This window comes from Pseudomyrmex gracilis, unplaced genomic scaffold (genome assembly GCF_002006095.1).
Source record: "Pseudomyrmex gracilis isolate BER0280 unplaced genomic scaffold, ASM200609v1 scaffold_75, whole genome shotgun sequence".
In the NCBI taxonomy this organism is placed as follows: Eukaryota; Metazoa; Arthropoda; class Insecta; order Hymenoptera; family Formicidae; genus Pseudomyrmex; species Pseudomyrmex gracilis.
Window position 1 is genome coordinate 26,645 of NW_018020659.1, and position 17,271 is coordinate 43,915.

Below are 17,271 nucleotides of genomic sequence, written 5' to 3' on the forward strand. Positions count from 1 at the left end.
GGTCTGCGCTGATTGGCCTGATTTACTCAATAATTACTCCTTTATTATAAATAATAGAAAAAATGGTTCAGGACTTTTCGACTCAGTTTTATTCCTTCTATCTGCCTACGAGAGATTGTACGGCAATTCTGGGACACCCTGTATATATATATATATATTCTCGACCATTAGATTACAATAGTCCCGGGATTCGGGACGTCTTTTCGCAAAATCTTCAGTAAGTCAAGAACAATTCTCCTCCGAACTTTTTTATTACTTAATGACGCTTTTAGTCTCTTTTTTAGCACGTGACCGGTACATTAAACCGTAAAGGCGCAGCAATTAATCTAATGAAATCTGTTTTTTTTTGCAAAACATTGAATCGAGAAAATTTCGAAAAATGATTCTGTACGATATGTGGTGGGAAAACCGCGATTCGCTTTTAATACGTGTTGGAGAACGTGAGAAAGTGAAGATAGAGAAAGAGAGAAGAAAGAGAGAGAGAAAGAGAGAGGAGGAAAGAGAACGAATGGAACGCGGAGCGGTGAAGTTTAAAGTAAAAGCTGAAAGTGTGAGAGGTCGCGTTCGCAACGTTGAAATGTCCGCGCGAGATGGAAAGGGACATTTTACGGGGGGGGGGGTGGAAAAGTGTGCGGTCGCGGCGGGTGAGGACGCGTTGCTTTATTAAATATGGACGCTCACGACTCGTGCAGGGTTACGCCGGGGTTTTTCGCACTCGTGTGCTCGACTCCGTTTGTGTGTGTATGTTTACCCTCCCCCTTCCCCCCCCCAAAACATGTGCATGTCTGCGGATGATAGTAGCGAGGGTGAAACGTGACGGAACGTATCCTTCCTTCCTTCCGAATCTCGTAATTCGCACGGCGGAGAAATTTGTACGTTGCCTCCTCTCCTCCGGTTTTATCGTGCTTCTTACACGACCACTCATCTCCGTAAGTGCTCGACGCGGTGGTGCGCGAGGGTTGACGGGAGGGATGGGACAGAAACGTTCGGGACGGGTCGATGATAAAGCTGCCCCGTCCCGCGCCGCGCTGCTTTCTACTCCTCTTCCTCTCCTGTTTCCCCCTGTTGCCTGCGTCCTTTCGATTTTTGCCGAAGCCCGCGATAGTTTCGAAAGAATACCGCTTCTTCGAGTAACTACAGGCGAAATCGCGTTACAACGACAACTCTCTTTCTCTCTCTCTCTCTTTCTTTCTCTCCGTCGAACCTTAAAATCAAATTTGTCATACCTGATTTTCGTTATATCGAATTTACCCGGTCTATATATATTGTTATAGACGGGGTGACCGACGAGATTCTCGATCGAATCTCGCGGCAAGGAAAATTTCATCAGTTCGCGATGTGTTTCTCAAGTGTGTGTACATATATATATATATATATATATATATATATATATACGACGGTTCTGCACACATAATGTGCACACGTAGCGGTAAAGAACGTTAGTTCCTGACGAGAAAACCCGTTGTATCGTTAAGCGAGTGCCGCGTTTCCGCGAATCTTTTTTGTATTCCTTCGTTACTCCCGGGATAGCTCTCGGGCATCTCGAGAACGCAGAACGCTCTCCTTCTTTTGCGGATCCATCCTTGAACAGTCGTTCAAGAATTCGAATGCGGAGCGCGCGGAACGCGCGTGCTGATTGCTCGATGCGATCTGCGAGAGCGGGAGGGAGGGAAATGGAGCGCTGTAAATTGTGTGTGAACAGCAATTCAGTACTAAAATGCTGGAAATGCGCTCGATTTATTTGCGAAAAATACGCCGAACATCGCCCCGCGCAATCTAATCCCTCTTTTTATTTCTCTCTCTCTCTCTGTGTGTCTGCTGCTAATATCCATACCACTTTCCGGATTTCAAGATGCCTTTGCGCAAATGTAGCGTTAATAAGAACACTTGGGTATTAATGTAGGGAAACATTTTTAATCGGATTATCGGACTCTTTTTTTTTTTTGCTCACCACCGCTACTTAACCACGCGCTTAATACTCTCCATGCGATTAACAGAAAGAGAGAGGGGAGAGAGAGACAGAGAGAGAAAATAAAAGCGACGATTACGACTTTACGCGAAAGGAGGTTTAGAAACTTTACTGCACAGTGTAAACTGAAGTACTGATGAACTTTTCGAGTTTGATGGGACGTGCGTCGGAATTAACTTTGTTCTCTTTACACTCTTAGAACAAAAGTATCTCTTAGGAAAGAATACTCTGTCTCTCTCTCTGTCTCTCTCTCTTTCGCTCTCGGGAGAATCTTTTTCTATAGATCGAAAGTTATAAGCGAGAAAAATCAGTTTGTATGAATTGAAATAAACGGGAAAGGATTATTTGTCTCTGTTTTTCTTTCATCGCGTTTTCTGTATTGCTTTCCAGCCTCTCTCTCTCTCTCTTTCTTTTCTTTTTATTTTTTTCTTTCGCGAGAACGCGAGAAGCAAAGAGCTACAAAGGAGACGCTGTGTATCGATTCTCATTGCTGTCGCTTCTTTGAACGGAACCGCACAAAAGGTGGAAGAATCAAGATGCTAAAGTGCTTTGTACCTTCCGATCGATCGATAATGCCCTCCCCGTTTGAAAAAAAAAAAAAAAAATCTAAGAAAGATCGCGACGAAACAAATAAATTTGTTACTCCCGGTAAGCTAATAATAAAATGTCGACGGTTTACAATGCCGCAATAACGCGTTTATACGTTAGCTTAATAAATGCATTGCGAATCATTTTAAAGGTATATACATAACGAATGGTTATGCAGAGCGAGCTGGTAATAAAATTCCAGGTCGATCCACGTCCAAGTCTGCGATAACTCCGGGAAAGAACGGGGGCGATAAATTATATTTTATGGCTAGTCAAATATAATGAATAAAGATGTGCGTCGCGCGAAGCGCGCGAGTTAATTTACTGCCGACGAGTGTTTCGAACTGTGTAGCTTTTCGATAGCTCGCTTCGATATTTTTTATGGAAACAACGGCTATTCCGAGAGAGAGTGCCGTCGTGACGTCGGCTAACGACGGTAATTATCGATCACGTTATTCCGTGGTTGGTTGAAAGAATGAAAAGCGACGTCGAGGGGAGACAGAAAGTTGCTGCGCTTCCCTTGTGCGTTTGTGCGAGATATCCTTTGTTTGAGATCGAGGCAAACCTGCAAAAAGCGCGATCAGCGGATGAAAGATTAATGATCGCAATTATGAACTTGGTAGCTTGTTGTAAATTAAACGTAAAAGCCGGCACGACGCTTGACAGGGCAAATATTTGTTGCGCCGAAAGTAATTTACACAGTGAGCTACACAGAGAGTTTGCCATTTTACTGACCGCGTAGTTTACTCGCCGCGATGCCGGTAAAAGTCCCCCCCTCGTCTTCTCGCGTACGTAACTATCATTACAACTTGTGACAACATCAACGCGGTGACGCAAACTTGCAATTTGCGCCGAAACGAAAACGACGATAATTATCGGAAAAAGTTCGCATCGTCGTCCAGATTTGGAACTAAAAAGGAACGAGTGGTGTAATGGGCTCGAGCGTTATACAGCAGCTCACGTTTACCAGCAGGATATCGCACCGGCGACGACGGCGTTGGCGGTGCCGGTGCCGGTGCCGGTGAAACCTACTTCCACTTTAACACGATTGTGCAAAATCAATTACCGCGGAGTTCGCGTAATATACGAGAGAAGTTTACCGCCAAAAGTGTCCTCCTCGCCCGGTAGCATCGCGGCCGAAGTTGTCGCGCCCGGCACGATCCCAACTCTCGATCCTAGGGACCTTAACTTGCGAAATTATAGTCGCCGCCGTCCCAGGTCGCAGATTCAGCGGTTCCGCCACGAAACAGTCGTGGAAACGCGACCGCGGTCTTGCTTAAACGCAGCGGCGGCGACGGCTCCGCGATTTTCGCGGCGAGACGATCGCTGTCCTCTCTATCGTTAATGTCCGCCGGGTTCCCGCAAATTCCCTTTATTGCGGCACTTGGCCGATACCGCGCGGTATTCCCCACACCAGGGGGGGACACGCGGAACAACGAGAAGGGAAACGACCCCCGCGCTCTAAACGAGGTATATAACCGAACCGCGACGCCACCGCCGGCTTCTACGACGCGATCGCGGCTCTAACGACGACTTTCCGTCGTGGTTTTTCGTTCCGTTCGGTTAATCCTCAAAAATTGGATAAACGATAACACCGCCGTGCGGTTATCGGGAATATAACGACGTAATATCTTTCTCTCGCTCTTGTCGCGCGTTTCTCTGTCGCATGCGCCCTCCGGGCTATCCACGGGTGTAACTTGAATGTAAAAGCCGGAACAGAGCGATGTGAACGAAGCGGAGAGCGCGAAGCACAGAAATGGCCGGGGTAACGCCACCGACAACCGAAGGGATGGCCGGCAATCCATTTCGTAATTTAATTACGAGGCTGTGTTACAAATTCGCCTTCCCTACAGCGGCTTTTTTTTTTTTTTTTTCGAACGCCCGGGTTACATTGCAACACGAGGGAAGGGGATCCTTTTTACGAGATTTGAACTTTCGCGACAGACTAATTTATAGAACGACCGTAAGGACGATACTCTGTGGTGGTAGGAGGAAGAGGGGAAAAAAAGAGTGATTTTTGTACCGTAAAAATAATCCTTTTCGAATGCGAATGTCCACACTTGTTCTCATCTCAATTTCAAAACCCTCCGGCTTATAAAAAATAAAATGGAGACTTGCTATGTGACAGAAGAATGGACCATAATCCACTTCGGCTTTTCATTACAAGCCTGTTAAAACCACGCTTTTTCGCAACCGCACCCAGGATTCTTTTTTACGAGGTCCGGTCTCTGTATTACACAATACAGACATATCGCATTTACACAATATTCACATGTAGAATAGATTTGGATTTGTTTGCCGTAATTAACGAAGATTTAATTAACGATGATCGTGTAACAAATACAATTTTCATTGTCAGTCTTTTATTTGTTTACAAAAAATTAAAAAAAAAAAAAAAACTTATTCGTCGAATAAACGCTGAATTTTATTTTTCTAACGATTTTGAAAATTTAATCCGACATTACATCACGTAGTGATTAGATCGACAAGGAATATTTGAATTTCATAGAAAAGGGTTAAGCCGATATATTTTGTTTGCTTTCCATCAAATTCATTTTCGAATATTTCTTGTTTTTAAGAATTCGATTTACTGTACACACACACACACACACACACACACAAAATGTTTTCATATTTAAGCGACTGAATTGCGGGTAATTGTTTTCCATATCGTCGTTACAAAAGAGTTAAAATAATTTGTTTATTGAGTGCCCGGATTGAATCCGCGTTGTCACATTTTGAATCGTATCTTGTTCATAAAACATTGAAAATGTTCGGTCTCAGTGGAATGCAATTCGTCCTGAAATTTAATTACCAGTCTGTTATGACTTCGCTTTTTTTTCCTCCGAACTCTTTTTTTTTTTTTTTTTTTTTTGCAAAAGACCGATAACAATGTAATTTTTACAGAGAAAATCGCGAATTTTTACAATTATTCGCAGTCATAACGACAATATCTGCAAAGAAATGAGATTTTAATATCAATATCGTGATTGCCATCGCGAAACGAAAATTTCTGTTTCACTGAGCCAACACGCGCGCGCGCGTTGAATTTATGTCACTTTCAATTTTAAATTTTCCATTGTTTATGGATGATTGAGAATATCGTTCTATATTGAAGGTGGGGTGGGTCGCGGGCAATCCATTACGTAATTTAATTTTGAGTTACTGGCTTCGCTTTAAAAGGCTTTTGTTGGCCTTCGTAATAGAAGTTGTAAATAAATGAGCTAAGTTTCTCTCATGCTATTTTGCTACACGTGCAACTCGGCATTCTTGTCCCGCGGCCTGAGATCCTTCATCGCTCGACGTCTGGCGCTCTGCCGTCCTAAATTATCGCTGCTCTTCCTTTGTCAGTTTTCTGTTACTTACATAAAGGATTGAAAATACCATTCTGCGGTACCCGTTAAAGCCGGAGGAAAATTTATTGTTGACTACAAGTCGCAGGCCGCCCAGATACGGCCATCTCCGCGCCAGTGCCAGGAGTGTTACTTTATTTCAACTCCCGCAACGTCATTGCTACACACCCACGTGCAAACGCGCGGATGTAACTAGGTTTCTCACACACACATACACGAATCTAACGCGTGTTAGATTCGCGGCGAAACGTCGCGACCACGGACTCTCTCGTAAATTCGCTCGTGGGATTTTACCAGACCCGAAGAAAAGAGATCGGGTCTCTCTTGCCGCGGTGCGGTGGTAGACTTAGCAAAATTATGTTATTTGATTCAGAGGACTGATAGCCGGTTCGGGAGATCGTTCCACTGCCGGAAGCCGATGAAGTAAATTAAGAAGCGGTAGACGAAGAGAAAGAGAAAGAAAGAGAGAGAGAGAGAGAACCGTAGTTGTTTCGAAAGGTTCTCTCTCTTGTGCACCTCTCGATAATCCTGTCCGGAGAAAATGGGAAAGAAAAAGAACGAGAGTTCCGTAACCGATAATTCGAGCAGTAGATCTCTCTTTCTCTTTCCGTTCCAAGAAAGAGAGAATCAGAGTCCGTATTCCGGAAAGGGACCGCAGAAGAAAGTGATATTATCTCGAGAGCGTCTCGCCCACGCTTTTAATTGATTGCGGAAATGAAGTTTTAGTCTCTTCCTCCGTGTCCCGCACCTGTATTTATGTAGAAAGCCAAGAACGCAAGAGGAAGAGTATATATAGATCGCTTTCTCAGTTTCGAAGTTTGTTGTTGCGCGACGTGATTCTTCTCTTTGGGCGGATCTTTATTTCTTTTGCAACTTTTATAATTGTTGGGAATATCATTTTCACGCATTGGGGTTTGCTCGAGAGAGAAACAAAGAGATAGAGATAGAGAGAGAGAGAGAAAGAGAGAGAGAGAGAGAGCTAAGAAGGCAAATTTGTCTTTTGCAATTTATTTTCGACGGATAAAACTTGTTGGACGAACTTTCGAATAACTTACGGTCGTTCCCAATAAAATATGGATATTTCCGAAGATGAAATATGCGCGCCGATGCGCGCTCCGCAACTTCGGTCTCCCCTTCGATAACAGAACATTCGCAACTTTTTATTTCTTTATAAGCTTTTTACAAAAATGACGGCTGCGAACACGATCGACCCGGGTGTCATCGGTATTGTCATCGTATATCCGATCTTACAGAGGAAAAGAGCCGCGGGAGTAACGCGAGAATCGTCTCTCACGCGGATGCTCGCTTTACATAAACGGCGTTAGCGCAATTTCGCTATCGATGCGGAACCGCGAAAATGCATTCGCGGTACTCGCGAACTACAAACGTTTCGTCGTCCGCGTGACTTGTTCACGACCGTCAAAGTAGCGCGTTAGTGAAAACGGGGTTGCACGGTTGCATACGAGGAGGAGGAGGAGGAGGAGGAGGAGAAGGAGGAGGAGGAGGAGGATACAAGAGAACGGGCGGTCTGATTGCCTTTGACGCGAGCAATAAAGTAACACCGTACGCCTCGCGGCGCGGCAAACCCCTTTCTGCAACTTGTGTGTCTGGATCTCGTCACCTCACCTCCACCTACGCGCGAGGATGGGCGAAAACAGAGCTGCAGTCTAACCACGTTTGTGCGCACGTTAATATAATGCACCCGGTACGGGGCGCGCAACTTACCCCCCTACGCCGAAAACACACACACACGCACGTACGCCCCGCTCGCTCGTTTGTTCGTGCCGCACCGTTATAGTCAGCCCGCCCGTACACTCTCCCGCGGTTTCGCCGAGGATAAATACGGAGAGGGGAGAGTAGAGAGTAATCCGGTGCGCGAGTGTGAATTTTAGAAACGTAATTTTGGAAAATTGATAAATTAGCCGTTTGATTTCTTTTCGAGATAAACTTTATTCGCGGTTCACGCTCCGATGGCCACTTAATTGCGCGCTCTGCCATTTCTAATGCCGGACGTTTCCGATTCCTTCCCTCCGTCTTTGCAGCTCGCCTTGTTCTTCCCGAGCCTTTATCACGCTCGCCCACTTGCACCCCCTCTCTCTCTCTCTCTCTCTCTCGCTCAACCGCTCTATTCACGACTCACCTTTGTTTTCAGTCGCGCCTCCGTGCGAGTCGGTAGAATGCCGCGGGAAGTTATATTGCCACGCCGTTGCCTGAATAAATATTCCTAATTTAACATTTGTAACTTGGCGCGTCTTACGTAAAATATATATCTAATTTTATGCATCCCCCGTCGAGCATTAGGAATATGTAACTCGGCATTGTTTAATTTTCCTCGTGTTTGCAAAAACGCTTCAGCACAGGGATCCCTCGGCCGCGAGAGGCAGAGCGGAAGAGGCAAGGAACACTTATCTCGCGACGTGGATTTTGCTTCTCGTCCTTTTTTGCTGCGAGCACGTAGAGAGAGAGAGAGACAGAGAAAGAGAGAGAAAGAGGCCCGCGTGGAAAAGCATAGTTACTCCGCCCTTATATAAATGCTAATATAAACGCTGTATATATCGTCTCTCTCGGACGCGGACGATGTATCTTTGGTAAAATTACAAGTCCCACTTCATCCCTTCCTCTATCTCTCTCTCTCTCTCTCTTTCTGTCTTTTTCTTTTCTTCTCTCTAACGCGGTCGAGTCTCATGTAGAAAATTTGTTGCGGCAAATTTGCGTGGGAGAGAAATTTGTTACTCCGATATCACTGACGATAAGTCGATGAGATACGTCGGACAAAAATCAAATTTTCATCGCGACCTTCTGAGCGCGCGCGAGATACGCGCCGTGAAAAATGTCTCGGCGTCGTTTTCACCGCCTTTATGCTCTGATACGTGTCGTTCCCGACGACAACGTTGATTCCGGGATGACGCTGAAAAATATGTTGACTCGTCTTCCCGAGCTATGCGGAATTTTGCCCTCAACGTGCATCGTCTTTTTGCTCTCGTGACGCCTTCTGCTCGCGACACCTCTCTCTTCCGTCGGATATCTCGCTTCACGTTCGGATTTTGCTTCCGAATCACTCGCGCGCGCGGAATCTTGTCGTTGCGCGCCCATATAAATGCTAATGTTATACATCGACGTGGTGTATACGAGGAGGAGGGCCTCCCCCCTTCCCCCACGCCTCGAAGAAGTACTACAAATTTTGAATCGGATGTAATCCATCTCGCGGTATTGCGCGGCGGCGGCATGATCTGTGAAGATTGATCGGACCTCCGACCTTTCCGAGGCGGTTCCATCTGGCTTTAATTAACGGAGAAGGAATTGAAGAATGCGTTCCCCGGAAATCCATTCAGGTTTTATCGGTAAAAAAAAAATGTGAACGAACGAAACAAATCAAGCAAGCGCTGCAAAATGTTCTATTATTGAAAAGTTATTTAAAACAAACAAAAACAACGAAAACAAGTTAGGGGGAGAGGAAAAAAAAACAAAAGGATTATTAACAGAGACAAAACTGGAAATTTGTTGGTAGATTTTTTAAAGCGCCGTAGAAAGCGGTCGTTTTTTCGGAAAATTGTGAAAAATGGGTCGAGGAAATCTCCCGAGGTCGTGCCCTTCAACCGTATCGACAGCGCGCCGTCTCCGCCAAACGCAATCTCGAAGTGAAATAGAAAAACTTTTTCGAATTATACGGAACAATTGGTGCGCGCCGAGCGCAATTAAACGCGTCCCGATTCCAACTTATTGAATAAATTAAATTAGAATCACTTCTCAACAAAACGATTAATACGCCGGCGGTGTGCAAACGCTGCAAACTTGCTTTTCGACTTTTTTTGTTTTTTCTTTTTTTTTTTGTTTTTTTTTATCACAACATGTCGAGTTTTTTCCAGGAGTTTTGGCGTGAAAGCTATCGTTAAGCACGATCCGCGATATGTACGCGTTGCCGCACGATCGGTCGGTTTGATGCCAACCGCGTGTTAGATTTCGCGCCAAATGTGCTGGCTTAGGCAGCATTCGCGCATCCATTACTAGTGTGTCCCCCCATGATTCCCATCGACGATTCCGGCTTGAAAAATGACCGGCAATAAAATTTCCCGAGCGTGAAGCGACAGTGGGAAAAGAATTAAAAAAAAAAAAAAAGAAACCGCGCGCATCAAGTAGCCGCGCTCGCGCGCGCGCGGGCGCACACAGTGCGACGCTTTAGTTAAAAAAAAAATCTCTTCCGAAATTTTCTCCCTCTCGAGAGTTTTTTCTCTCATGCCAACTTTTTTGCCTGGCTACTATTTGGTATGCTGGATACACGAGACGTATCGATTTCTCTATTTTTGATTCCGTTGAAAAGACCTCGTTGAGGTCGTGCGCTTTGGAATCCTCCGGGCACACAAGACCGTATCTCTTACACTACGGCAGAGCAAACTCTCTCTCGTTCGCCTCGATATTGAAACCAATTTTCCTTCTTCAAAATAATTGCGCACTTAAAAAACTAGACGGACGTGTAATAAGCGAGAGCGGATACGTTTCCGCAGCATAATGCAGCACGACGTTGCGCATTGCTACTTACTTGGAATATCCCAAACGCTGTGCCGAGGTGTTCATTTGTCCGCACGACCGTCGTCACGATCATTACTCTCTCCAAGCTCCTCTCTGTTCTCTCCTGTCTCGTTTCTCTCCCTCACTCTCTCCCCTACCACACTTCTCGCACCAACAATTTCTCTCTCTCGCTCTCTCTCTCTCTCTCTCTATCTCTCTCTTTCCCTCTTACGTCGACTCTCTTTCTTCCTGGCACACGCTCACCCTTTTCCGCAGTCTCCAGTCCCCTTTTCGCCACAAACACCCGTGTACCGCCCGCTTTTAGCTATCGAGAGCAAAGAACCGTGTTGTACCGTAGTGGGTCGGTCTCTCCGCTATGCATCATAGCCGTGCGTGCACAATTGCACGCGTGCAACAAAACGCGCGCGCGCGCGCTCGCGCGCTCACCTACTGCCTCTCGGTTCGCCGCAAATCTCCCGCGGACCTTCATCCACGGAGAAATGGAAACGGCTCTTTTCACGCGCAGCGTGAACAAAACGTCCCGCGGGCTCTCGATTGCACTTCAAAAAGCGTGATGATTCAATCACGCGATTTGATTTCTTATTCGATCGACGAACGATCCCGTCGATCGATGGCGCGTACACCCGTGACCACACTTACTTTGCTACGATTTCAACGCGAATGTCACACGTGTCAGCCGTGACGTCGTCTCCTCTCTGGTACCGCTACCGTTCCGAAACCTCATGTTCGATCTTCGGGGTCCAGTCAGTCGCTAATAACGATGTGGTACGCGTAGACCTCTCCGATCATGACATTCCCCTCTCCCTTTACCACCACCGCGCTCTGTCAGACTGCGCTGTTGCGTGCCGCGCTCGTACCGCGTTCGCGCTACTGATCGGGCAACCTCGAGCGGAGGGAAGTACCTCGCACCGTCGTACGCGATCGGGGATGCTGGTCAGGATACAGAAGGACCATGTGCGCGTTGCGTTTTCACGCAGAAATTGATATGCATATGCGTGTCTCGAAACCGAGGCGAGAGAGATCACGCGGATTTTTTCGCGGAAAAACGAGCGCGCGAGCGAACGAGAGCGTGTTCTCGCGAAGGCACGTAAAAAGCACACCGCGTCGACGCGTTTTTGACGTTGCGCCGTTGTTGTTGTGGATGCTGTGAACCGACACCGCGGTCCAGGCTGCCACGCAGTATACTGAGCGACGATGCCGAGCGCCCGGGAGAACCCGCGGGAGCCCGTTCGTGGGTGAACGAAGCTCTCCGAAAATCTGCGAAGATCCTCGATTCGATACACTCGGGGTCGCGCCACCAGCGCATAGAAGGACACGATGGACCACCGGGACTACCTGTCGGACCAGCAGCATCACCGTCGCGAGAAAGGAGCGCGAAATCTCTCGCCTTTTTCTATTTCACATACATTCTTTCTTTCTCATTCTCATTCTCTCTCTCTCTCTCTCTCTCTCTCTTTCTATCTTTCTTTCTCGGATGAATTCGTTCGTTCCTCGCATCGGTAGAATAGCACAATAGCTCTTTTTTCTCTTTAGCTCTTTTGCTTCCTTTTTTCTCTTCCTTTTTTCTCTCTTTTTTTCCATTCTTCTCTTTCATCCTAGTCAAGCGCAACAGGATCACTTACGTGATCAGAAAAGACAGAAAAATCTGAGACAGATCGTTTCGCGCGGCGCGTTGTTTCGGTTTTATACGAGCGAGATCGTACCAAATTGACGAGCCCTCTAAACTCGAAATCGCGGGGATTACATCGTCCGCTGTCGTCGTAACACCACGGTCACGGGGCGTTAAACTCGCATTGAAACAGCAATGTATCGATTTTGGATTATGGATGTTGCACGCGATGAATACTTCGCAATGGGCGGGCAATGTCGTATAGAGAAAAAAAAACAAAAAAAACAAAAAAAAAAAAAACCATTCGCCGAAAGAAGAGCATTGTTCGTAAAAAAATAAAATATAAGCCGCGCTTATCAACGCGTTGAACAATTCGCGGGAACAACACACTCGCGTTGTCCAATTGGACGGATGAATTTATTGTATTTACTTTGCGATAAGGATGATTCTTGTACAATGCGGTATATATATACTCGCTCCGGTGTATTTCTGATTCCACATCTTCTCGATATTCCTCGTCCGGTGTCAAGAGCAAACTGTCGAAGTCTTACATAAATATGATACGGTAGACGTGTCTTACATAGTTCGATCCCTCTTTTCTTTCTCTCTCTTGTATAAATATTCCTGAAAATATTCCATGTATGTCGTTTTTCCTTTTTTTATTTCTGTTTTTTTTTTCGTAGATATAGATGTCGTCAAAATTTCATGTCTACGGAATATTCTAACGTCTGCTACTTATTTCTTTTGTTCTGTTGTTTCTTTAATGTTATGGAGGATAACATCCTTTATATATATATATACGGAAGGAACCGCGTTGCGGTATTATCTTCGTCGAATATAACCGTACAAGGGGTCTCGACAGTGATCGACCCGGCGATCTCTTTACTTCTACGACTTCGATTTTGGCTTCGGTGAACTCGTAGACCGAAATCTTTTTCGGTCTGGTTATCGATCGGCCCGGTGACTTCCCCGGCAATTTCATCGGCAATGGGAAGAACGTCGTTGTCACGGAATACAATCTAGAAATATGGATTCGGAATGCTGACTCGCGTAGCGGCTCTCCATCGAGGTGGGAAACATTATCCAGAAGCGGAGCGAATCGATCAGAAAATTGGACGAAATTGTTGCGCGATAAATGTTAAGAATTATTTCACGACCGCTCGACTGGAAATTCAGCGGAGATATATGGATTAGCTCTAACGTACCAAAGCGTATAATTTTTTTTTTTTTTTTTTGTTTTTTTTTTTACCTCGCCGCGTATATTCGCATCAATTCTGTACGCGCGTTATCGACTTTGCGTTAATCTCTTTTGCCTTGCAACGAGATATAAATTTTCCGCACTGGTGCTACATGTCTGAGATTTAAATTACACATAACAGATTGTGAGGAACGTAGTCATACATACGGTACGTTACATTTAACGGCAAAAAATATTACGATGGAGTCGATGATAGAGAAAAAGATAGATAGATAAGTAGATAAATAGATAGATAGAGAGAGAGAGAGAGAGAGAGAGAGAGAGGTCAGCTGTACAATAAGATTGAAGGTAATAAAATTCTTTTCGCCTACGCTGACAGTTTGTACTCAATAAAGAGGAATTCTTTGTGAAACCGTTGTAAATCTTCTTCGGAATTCGTCGGGCGCGAAGACACCCCGAGATTTTTAAGAGAGGGAGTTATATGTGTGCGCTATTTTCCCTCTCCCTTTCTGTGTTCTGATTGGATTCTCTTGAGGATATTCTTCGCGGCACGGTCTTTTCTGAGCCGATCCTTTTTGAGTTTTGCAAGAATGGGACGCGCGGCGGTCGTCGTGAGCGCCTATTTTGATTCCGCGATAGACCAGTTCGAACAGTCCGTCTTTTATCCCGCATAATGAATCTTATTCCACGGATTTCAACAAAAGAAATTGTTAAAGACGCTCTCTGTCTCTTTTATTTTATTTTTTTTTTTTTTATCAGCGGTACGAGCATTGGTTTTCCCTGAGCGTTTTCCGTGTATAATTGAGATGAGGTTGGAATTTTCGTTGGCAAAAGAAAGACTGTTAGGAAAAACTTTTTTTTTTTTTCATCTTAAAGGTGCACTTCTCAAAGGAATTTACTTGAAAAAAAAAATGAAAATAAGAGATTTGTGTGTAGAGACGTACGAAGTTTGAAATTTTTGAAATATATTACCAAAAATTCAGATATACTTTAAAGATACTTATTGGCGGTTCTGAGACACAAAAGAGAAGACACAGTATTGATCAAGGGATCCAAATTTCGAGAGAGAGAGAGAGGGAGGGAGGGAGAGACGCAACGCAACTCTCGCGCATCTCTCTGGCCGCATTTACTCTGAAGGGTCGATTTCGCAGAAAGGGAGAGTGAAAGAAGGGAGAGGAAGAAGCTGTATATATCGCAATTGGTATTTATTCGCGTTAAATGGACAATGTGGATACTTTGTAAATCGAACAGGTTTGAATCGCCGATGCGAGCCGAATTAGTCCGAACGCTCTCGAGCACGTCCCGCGATCGATTCGAAATAAACCAGAGGTTTCGCACCGCCGACCTACCATCAACCCTCCCTTTTCTATTCCCTTCTCTTTCTCTCACCCGTGTATCTGAGAAGATTCGCAGCTTTCTCCCGTGAGACTGGCGCATCGTCCCATATTTAATCAAGAGAGCTTTCGCACCAGCGCGATACAAAGTCCTGACTCGCTTCTAATTCGAAGCCAGCATTACGCGTGAACTACAGTGGGATTTCGAAAATTAGCCACGCGAGACTAAAATACAAATTCGAGCAAGAGGGATTAATGCGTAAGAATAATTTTCGGTTTGCAAAATGTTTATTTGAGATCTCTCGCCTGTGTATTAACGATGATTAATCTCGAGAGAATCAATTCTTCATTTATTAAATTCTTTACACCACTAATCCCTGTGTGTGTGTGTGTGTGTGTGTGAAAGTAATTTTTCTATTATTCTCAAGAGAGAACGAATTAAGAAATTAAATATTTTCAGTGCGAGATTATCCGCTGCGCTCACGTTCGTCTTGTGTTTCACGTTTGACAGACTTCCGACAACTTCCTGATTGTTGACGAGGAATTCATGTGGAGATCCTCGACCTATCTCGGAGAAACTGGTAAAGAGATCGACGCAGGACCCCACCAGTTGTTTTTCTTCTTTTTTTACGTCTTTGTACAACTCTCGTCGGGAGAGTAGATGTACTCTTTGACCTCTCGGAGGTTGCGAAGTCGTCTCGTTTGTTCAAGGGCTGGTTCTTATCCTCGCCTCACTGCACTGGGGCAAACTTTCCCCCGGGACGTCGAAACCGCTGTATGAATCGCGTCGACTATAATTACGCTGCTGAAAGTAGTGAGTCGGATTCTTTCGACGAAGTTGCTCGCACAACCGACCAACGTTTGTGCCCACCCTCTTTCTCTCTCTCCCCCAGGACTATAAGCGCGTGGGTCGTTTGCTCTCATCTCACAATTTACCAGATATATGTAGCTGAAGCAACACAACAGCACATTGCACCACTTTATAACTCTGGTTATATATTGTCTCGAAACAAAAATTTCCAGACAACTGGACGAGTTAAGGTGATCCATTTCTTAAACCTGACATTTTCAAGACACGCAATATATAGTTTAGATAGATCGTAGTATAAAACGTAGTAATAAAACTGAAAACTTAGAAATAGGTATAAGATATAAAAAGAATGGAATTTTAAACACATCGCTTATATGTATGTATATATATATATATATATATATATATATATATATAACTCGTACACATTAATTTCTCATGTGTATATTATATATATATATAACAGCAAGAATATGTGTGTGTAGAAAAAAAGGCTCTCACAGGCGTATGCGTGTGATATTATCGCAATACGGTTAGAACGAGCTGAAGCCAGTTATCTTTCGTCGATATAATACTTCAGCAATTGAAAACGTGTATAATTGAGCAAAAGCATGCGCTATATATTTTTATATACTTTTATTTATCCTTAGATAAAGTTTATTTTTGCAACAACTTACTACATCATCACATAAAAAATTCTCTCGTTCGATAAAAGTTACACTTCTGTCTTGTGTCGTTAACGTGGAGCTCTACACAGACATGTTAGAGTAGAGAAAATTGCTACAACAGTATATCAGATGTTGGTAGCTTGAATTCTTGAATAAGTAACGCGGTTTCGAAAATAGATCGGGAGCCATTCCGCGGCTAATGTAAATGATGCGAGAACAATAACTGACAATTTGGTAGATGGCGTTTCTATTCATTTCAACGAAAGTTTTCTTATATAAGTGTAAATTCGAATACATAAGAAAATGCCACGGCTCGTCGAACGGAATTCCGTTTTGAGATTAGGAACGCAATGCGGCATCTCAAAGAATTATGTATATACACGTGCGCAACCTGTCGATGAGGTGCCATTTCTTCATCAAAAATTCAAAGACCCTTTTTGTCAAAAAAAAAAAAAAAAAAAAAAAAAAACAATTAGTATTCGATGAGTCAAACAGCGTGGTCGCAATTGTTTGGATGCCAATGAGCTTCTAACATTTGCTCGAATGGCTAGCCTTATTGTACACACATCCGGTCCACATAGCTCGATCGTTTGAAGCTATTACCAACATTCCTGATCGCGATGGATCAATCATATTACGTCATACTTACTTACGACAACTTTCCTGTTTATTCTGAGAGTATGTATTTAATGTTTAAAAAAAAAAAAAAAAAAACAATTCTAAAGTAGATGTGGCTTGGATCTGGTTTAATGTTAAATTGTAAAAATTAAATTCAAACGTTCTCTAAGAAATCAAGAAATTCTCGTCATTCACGTTTTAAACTTAGACGAAATGATCGAGCAAACGGAACCAATGGCGCACATCTGTCTTCGCGGCAAACCGTCAGTGATGATCTGACTCCGCCATATATAAGTATACATTGTATATGTATAAATCAATTAATTTTAGAGTCAGTTTGATGTGTGCTGGGGACTAATTTAAATTCTTTCGGGAGCCTTTGAAAACGTCGCGACAAACGGGTAGAAGGTCGAAAGCTCGTACACACCCGATGGTCGAGCGACGATTTAACCCGCTAGTGGGGACAGATCGGTAACTTACGAAGCCTTGGAGGAAACGTGGTGGGGCTTATAAAAAAGAGAAAGAGAGAGAGAGAAAGAGTGAGAGAAACGAAGAGGGATAATGATGGAGGAAAGCAGCAGACGCCACCTTAAGTA

The 17,271-nt window shown here is 44.3% G+C and overlaps 1 protein-coding gene across 2 annotated transcripts in view; it reads right to left on the reverse strand.

Moving 5' to 3' along the window:
- The window catches only part of LOC109854937, a 27,549-nt gene extending 15,950 nt beyond the window's left edge, over window positions 1–11,599 (reverse strand). The window contains exon 1 of one of the 2 annotated variants that reach the window (XM_020428585.1): window positions 11,077–11,599. The gene's annotated coding sequence lies outside the window, so the exon portion shown is untranslated. Of the gene's footprint in view, window positions 1–10,447; window positions 10,804–11,076 lie in introns of those variants that run through there. The other variant, XM_020428584.1, reaches the window with a different exon arrangement.
- Between the last annotated feature and the right edge of the window lie 5,672 nt (window positions 11,600–17,271).